This window comes from Melozone crissalis, unplaced genomic scaffold (assembly GCF_028551555.1).
Source record: "Melozone crissalis strain CALT ecotype California unplaced genomic scaffold, PUWL_Pcris_2 ptg000044l_1, whole genome shotgun sequence".
In the NCBI taxonomy this organism is placed as follows: domain Eukaryota; kingdom Metazoa; phylum Chordata; class Aves; order Passeriformes; family Passerellidae; genus Melozone; species Melozone crissalis.
The window spans coordinates 2478403-2485271 of record NW_026535822.1 but is presented as its reverse complement, the minus strand read 5'-3'; positions in this window follow the sequence as shown (position 1 = coordinate 2485271).

Genomic DNA, 6869 nt, shown 5'->3' with positions numbered 1-6869 from the left:
GTTCTCCTAGAGACTGATCTCAGCAGGGCTTCTACCAGTGCCTAGAACCCAAGCAGTCACAGCCTTCTGCTGATGCAGGAACAATTCCTGCTTCTGCCTTCGGCAGAGAGGGAAGCCCAGGCAATCTCCAGCCAGTCTAAGCTGCCCTCAGAGGCAGCAGGAACACCCAGAGCTCTCTCTTGCTGCCTTGGAGCAATGCCAGCACTTCTGTGACACTGAAGTGAGGAGAACCCTTTGGTACAGCTCTGCTGACATGTGCACACAATACACTGTCCCTCAGGTAAGAAAGATAGCAGACGTACTGTGTTGCTCCAGGGAGTCACCCGCCATCTCCAGTTGCTGAGCAGCAGCTGGGTCAGCACGGGAGGTGAACCAAGTGCTCAGGCTCCACGTCTTTGGCTGGGGAGCAAAGGCTCCTTGGGACGGCTCCGCTGCAGCAGCTTCAGTGTCAGAGTTGGTGTAGATCTGAGAGAAGAAATGAGTTGATGTCAGGAAGGTGTGGCAGAGATTGCCCTGAAATGCAAGAGAGATTGCCATTTGAAATGCAAGCCCTTAGGAAGCTGCTGTCAGCCACATGCAGAGCTCTTCAACTGGATTGCTTTGGATGTCCACTTGTGAAACCAAATGGTCAAAACCAAAGGCTGGTTTTACTCAAGTTCATAGCCACTTTCTTGTTCTAAAGGATGACTGCAGCAACAACTGCTCCACTTCCTCCCAAAGACTCCTTTCCCCCTCCTAGGTCTGCAGATATATTTGCAGCTCCTCATTCTAATGTTCTACCTCCTGCCATGAAATTCTCTTTTTCTGCACCTTCCTTGGGACGTGCTTATCCTGCAGCATCTCTGGATGGTACAGTTCCTGGGCCTCATGCCAGCCTCGGGGCTCTTGGTTGCCCGTCATTTGCTGGAACTCTCTGCAGGCTGCCAGGTAGGATGGCGACACTTCCACCTGAAGTCAAACAGAACAAAGCAGTCAGAGACTACAGCTTGTCCCTGTCAGCCAGGAGTCATCGACTGGGAAGAAAGTAAAGGACGGGAGCAGATTCACAAGGGATACAGACAGCTTGTAGCTCGTATTCCAAATCTATGTGAATGACCATGTTCACCTGCAAAAACACCTCAAGAAACAAGGTCACCTGGAAGAAGCCAGCAGGAGTTCATTGGAATGACTGCTGGCTAAATGGCCAAGGGAGTAATGCCACTGTCTAGATCATCAGCTGAGATTCAGCAGAGCAGGAAGTGTCCTTGAGAGCAGCTCTGACAGAGGCCTCATCAGGACGGCACTCAGAGGCAACACCCCACCCCCTGCTGCTCTGCACTGCAAAGGCAAGGAGGGCAGAAACCACCACTTGGGTGACTGCAGTGCCTATTGATATTTCACTCGCTTTTCTAGAGCCTTTTGCTCCTGAAGGAGGCAATTAATTTTCTCTTTGATGATTTTAATTTTTTCATCTGGCCTCTTCTTCCTTGCCTTGATCCTAGCCTCAGTTTCCTGCAGCTGTGCCGGCACCTGTTTGTCCTTGTTCTGTAAACAACAACGGAAAGGACTCTCTTTCATGAGTGGAGTGGCTGGCATTCTTTCATTCACCTGTTTTTGTTGACTGTCCCTCTGCAATGGGAGATTCTTCTCCTCTTGGATGTCTTCATTCCTTCTCTTCACTGCCATGTCACTCTGAGCTTCGGGCAGCTCTGCTTGTGGTTCTACCTGGATGTTCTGTGCACACAAATGCAGAGCAAGTGACTGGGAGCTGCTATCAGACTCAGCTTTTCCCTCTTTTAGCCTCAAAATCACATTGATTCAGCCACTTCTTTCTGCTTCCCTACCCACATCTGCTCCCAATGTAACCCTCCTGTCCCAGGGCTGTTCTCTGCAGATTCCAAGGCTCTGTGCTTCCAGTGCCTGTGGGATTCCTGGCCTCCTCAGTCCCAAGAGCTGTGGTTTATGCCCTTCTTCCTGCCCTTCCCTCTGTGCCCTGGCCAGTCAGGCTTACCTGGCCTTTCTCCTGTGGCACTTCCACCTGCTGCCCGAGCTGCTCTTCCTGCTCTCGAGCTGGGAACAGCTCTCCCTGAGTCTGGCATGGCATCTCTGATGAAGCACTCTGCTCCTGCTCTCTCTCTAGAAGCACCTGCACAGAAAGCAAGAGAAGATGGGTTTCAGCTTCCCATATGACCTTTGTGGGCCAAGACTCAAAGACTGCTGGGTTCAAACGTTCCCAAAGCACTGTGCTGCTGCTCTGCTGGGTCATTCTCTGTTCAAGGGGAGACACAGATTCCAAAGTGACCCTGGCCCTACAATCCGGGGCCATCTGGGACTGAAGCTGCAAGAGCCTCTCAGGCAGCTGACAGGGAAGGTGTGGCATTTCTCAAGGGTCTGGTGAGGGCCTCCCTCTGCTTGTGCCATGTCCTGTTTGTCTCTCCTGAAGGGATGCGTTTAGGTGAGCATTGCATCTTCCACTGCTTTGGAGCAGAGCCAGGAAGATTCAAATAGATAGATAAATAGACAGATCTCACTTTTATAATCTCTCTTTACTATTCTGTGGGATTTACATCCTTTGAATGGAGAGAGATATAATTTTCTCTGTTAGGTTTTTTTTAAGAGAAGGTAGTGAGAAACTTAGAGAAGAAGAGAAAACAATTATTATCTCTACTTGCTGTTCTTGTTGTTTAGTACATGAAGAATGTGTATAGTGATTGTTTACTGAAAGTGATTTGTTAATTGCATTTTAGGGATAGTTGTTTAGATTGATTAGGTAATTAGATAAAAGACTGTATGGAGACAGTCACTAGTTTTTCTTTAGTATCTTTTTAGTATAGTATTTCTTTACTATAGTTTTAACATAGTACTAGTGTATTATAACGTAGCTTAATGAAGCATTTGTTTAAACTTCTAAATCACAGAGTCAAAGCACATTTTTTGCCACGTGGGGGTCACCCTGAATCAATAATGTCCTTTCTGTCGCTACACACATCAACAGTCGGTAGCAGTGCCCCAGTCAGAAGCCATCCTGAACTTGCTCTCCTGTTGCTTCAGTAACCCACACTCTTGGGGATTCTGGAGCATGTGGGTCTTTATGGAATGCAATCAGACTCAGAGCACTGCACTAAGAACTGCACTCTTTGTGCATCTCTGCTCGGGCAAGTTCTTCTCTTGCAATTGACCACACTGATGGTGCTAAAGTGGCTGGAATCAGAAATGCAGCCCAGCCCTTCCCACCTCCTCTAATCTCTGAGGGCCAGCTGGAATGCAAGGGCATTGATTTCCTGCTCAAGGCCCAACCACAGCACACACTGATTCCCTGGGCTGCCAAAAGACATGGGAGCCGTTGACTGGAAAATGATGGGCAAGCCCTACTGGCTGGTCTGGCACCAGAACAGCTCATTCTGCACCAACATCCCTGCCCCAAACTATGTGTTCTTGTGTAAAAATACTGCATTATCCAGAACTGCCTCCTTGAAAACTAAAATTCTAGGAGAATTTCTGCCAGTGCTGTAAAAGTGCAGGAAAGACTGAGACAAAGCTCCCTTGCTCCCTGGAGAAGGAGAAATTGCACCAGGGTTTTCTTTCTATCAAACAAACAAATAAACAAAATACGAAAGTGTTACTCACACCAGTGTCTAAAGCACTTGGATGCAGTGAGGGGATGTCTGGAAGGGAAACAGGCCTTGCGCTGAGCTTTGGATCTATGGATCTAAGGCAGCGATTTATGGAAGTCCGCCTGAAGGTGCCTCATGAGCCCCCCCATTGTCCAGGCTAAAGCTCCCTCAGCACCTCCTCCCTGGCCTTGTGCTGCACCCCCTTGCCCAGCTCCCCTGTCCTTCTGTGCACATGCTGCAGCCCCTCCATGACTTTCTGCTTCCCAGGGCCCACAAGCGCACACAGCACTCCAGCTGTGGCCGCAGCGCTGCCCAGCTCAGGGCCACGCTCACTGCCCTGCTCCTGCTGCCCCACTGCTGCTGGCACAGCCACCATGCCCTTGGCCTTCTTGGCCCCCTGGCCACACGCTGCCTCATCTTCAGCTGCTCAAGGCCGCCAGCCCATAATCCTTTTGGCCCACACAGCTCCCCAGCCACAAAGGTGCCTATTTGACTTCAGATACAGCAGGCACCATTGCAAGATGGCCTTCCTGTTCTAACACCTCATGTTCCAAGTATATATCAGCCACTGGCCCTTCTCACCAGCGAGGGCTCCTTGCTGAGCTCCACGTGGTCTCTGAGCTCCAGATGCAGCCTGTCCCCGCACTCGCTCAGCAGGTCCCTGGACACAACCGACAGGGCGCTGGCACTATGCTTGTTCAAGTGCAGACCCTGCAGGGCCGTGACAGCCTCCGGCCTGCCCTCTGCCACTGCCCTGACAGAGTCCGCTGCACGCTCCGGGGAGGCTGAGGTGACATCAGCCCCTGCCTGCAGCTCAGCCGTGCCCTCGGTTGTTGCGGCGCTGGTGTTTCTGCGCCCAAGGCCCAGGAACCTCCGCAGTATCTGCAACAGAAAGAAGGGCAGGAAGAGGGGAACGTTCCATGGTCTGCTCCAAGCGCGGCACTGGGCCAAGCAGTGCCAGAAGGCCCAGCCCAGGTGGGGACGGCCACAGGTACCTGCGCTGGTCTGTGGAAGCAGCCGCGAGTGGGGTCCCGCTCCAGTGTCCCATCCTTGCCCGCATCTGGCAAAGAGCAAATGCAGCCAGAGCTGAGGGGCTGCGGGAGAGGCCGGAGAACACGGCCTAGCCCTGCATGGCCCAGGCAGGGACAACCCCCGGGTGCCAAGGGAACAGAGCACGGCCAGCAGGGGCAGCCCCAGCCCCTCTTACGTCCTATCTGTGGGGACATCCATAGGGGCAGCAATGGGATGGGGCAAGGGTGGCCACAGGCACCAGTCCTGCGGCCTGGCTCTGCCACTCACCGTCCTGCACTGGCTGCAGCTTCTCCGGCTCTGCAGGCTGCTGCGCTGGGGAGGCTGCAGGCCCTTCCTTTTTCTTGCCCCGAAGCACCCTGAAGAGCCTGAGCACTCTGCCTGCCATTCCGCTTTTTGGCCTCTAGGAGACCTTTGAGCCAGATGCCTGGGAAAAGCTGTGATTTAGGAAGTCGCGCAGTCTGGCCGCAAGGCCAGCCTCAGGAGAAATGGCTTGGAAACGCTGTGGGTCAGTGACCAAAGAGGTGGCTGTGTGGGGCTCCTCACAGCACAGCTCTGCCACGTCCTCTCCTGTCACGTGCACCGAGCACTGTGGCGTTGCTCCGTCACTGCCAGCGGCCACTTCACCACGTGTCACAAAGGGCCCTGTTCCATTCCGTTCCATGGTAACCGTGCTGTGCCGTGCCAGCAAGGGCCCTTGGACACGCGGCCAAGTGCTCTGGGGCTACCCCAACCCTGCCCCAAATGCCTCTGATTGGAACAAATCCATTGCCCCAAGCGTCTAAGACATCCTGGGACACACCAAGCCCAGCCAAGTGCTCAGGGGAGGACTCTCCACGGTGCCAGGCCAGCACAGCCCAGCTCACTGCTGGCTCTGGAGCAGAGCAGCTTCCAGCAAGCACGGGGCAAACACATCTTGCCAAGAGTTAAAACTCACCAGACAGGGGAGGTGACATGAATGTGTGCATCAAGGCCTTTGAATTCACAGCTCCCCAAGACAGCTTTGGGGCACTTGGCTGGACAAACAGGATCCGGCTAAGACCTGTGCTCAAAGGCGGGCAACAAACCCTGCCGCAGGTGCTTGGCTTGGTCTCTGCAGGCCCAGGCAGATGCCAAAGCTGCTCTTCACATCCTTCCCCTGCCCCTCAGCCAAGTGCGAGGACTGAAGGAAACACAGGAAGTCAAATGGAGACACTTGCACCTGTCTCACTGGGGGCTCCTGGGGAAGCAGTTTCCTTGGCAATCAAGCCCCTCTCTTCCAAGGGCACTCCCCAAATGTGTACATTTCCTGGGCAACACCAACCCACCCTTAAGTGCGGGGTGCGGAGGTTCATGGGCATCACACTATAACCAATATGATCCAGTGAAGCTAAATTTATTATTCCTAAAAGGAGTCTATTTATAATAAATCTCTACTGTCTATGCCTCTCTAGCTAATATATGATTGGTTAATCCTAGTTGTTCACACTTCTAAAATAGAATGCTGATTGGATTATCTAAGTTTTCATGTGTCTTGCTGGGGTTGTATGGCCCCCCCATGGCTCACTTTCCCAAGCTTGCTGACAAACATGCTAAGTCCCGATGACTCTTCTTCTTGCGTCTTCTTCAAGGATATACCGACCCCATTTCTGAATATGTCCATAATTCATTCTTTGTGAACGTGTCCATTATTGCAAGCAGGCTGGATTGTGCATCGGCTGAATACGGCCATTGTCTTGCTAAAACTCCTCCACCTGCAAAATATGTTCAACAGTTCCCCGCTTTTGTTTTTGCACAAGCCAGACTGATTTAAAAGCACGGTCAATTTCTTTTTGCTCACAGCGTAGTAAGCAAAGCACTATTAGCAGAAATGAAAAAAGAATGAAATACAAAGCCAATAATATGTAAGATTATTTATTCATTACATAGCCAAGAATACCTAATACCAAAGCATACTAAGTCCTTGAGCCAGCCTCTTATTTCCCAGGATTTTAGCCACTCATCCAAAGAATTCAAAACAACTGTCAGATTTATCATCTTCTCCTTAAGCAATGACACTTTCTTGTCCATAGATTCAGAGTGCTCAGAGAGATTCATGCAACCCATCCCTTCAAAATCTTCACACCCATCTCTCTGTGCTAGCAACAAAAACACTATTGCAGCCCTATCCTGTAATACAGCGTGGCGTATGCTACCTACATCAGTGGTAAGCTCAGGTATTGAAGATGTAATGTTAATTTGTTTGTCTGTCCAACAAGCCAATTTTTT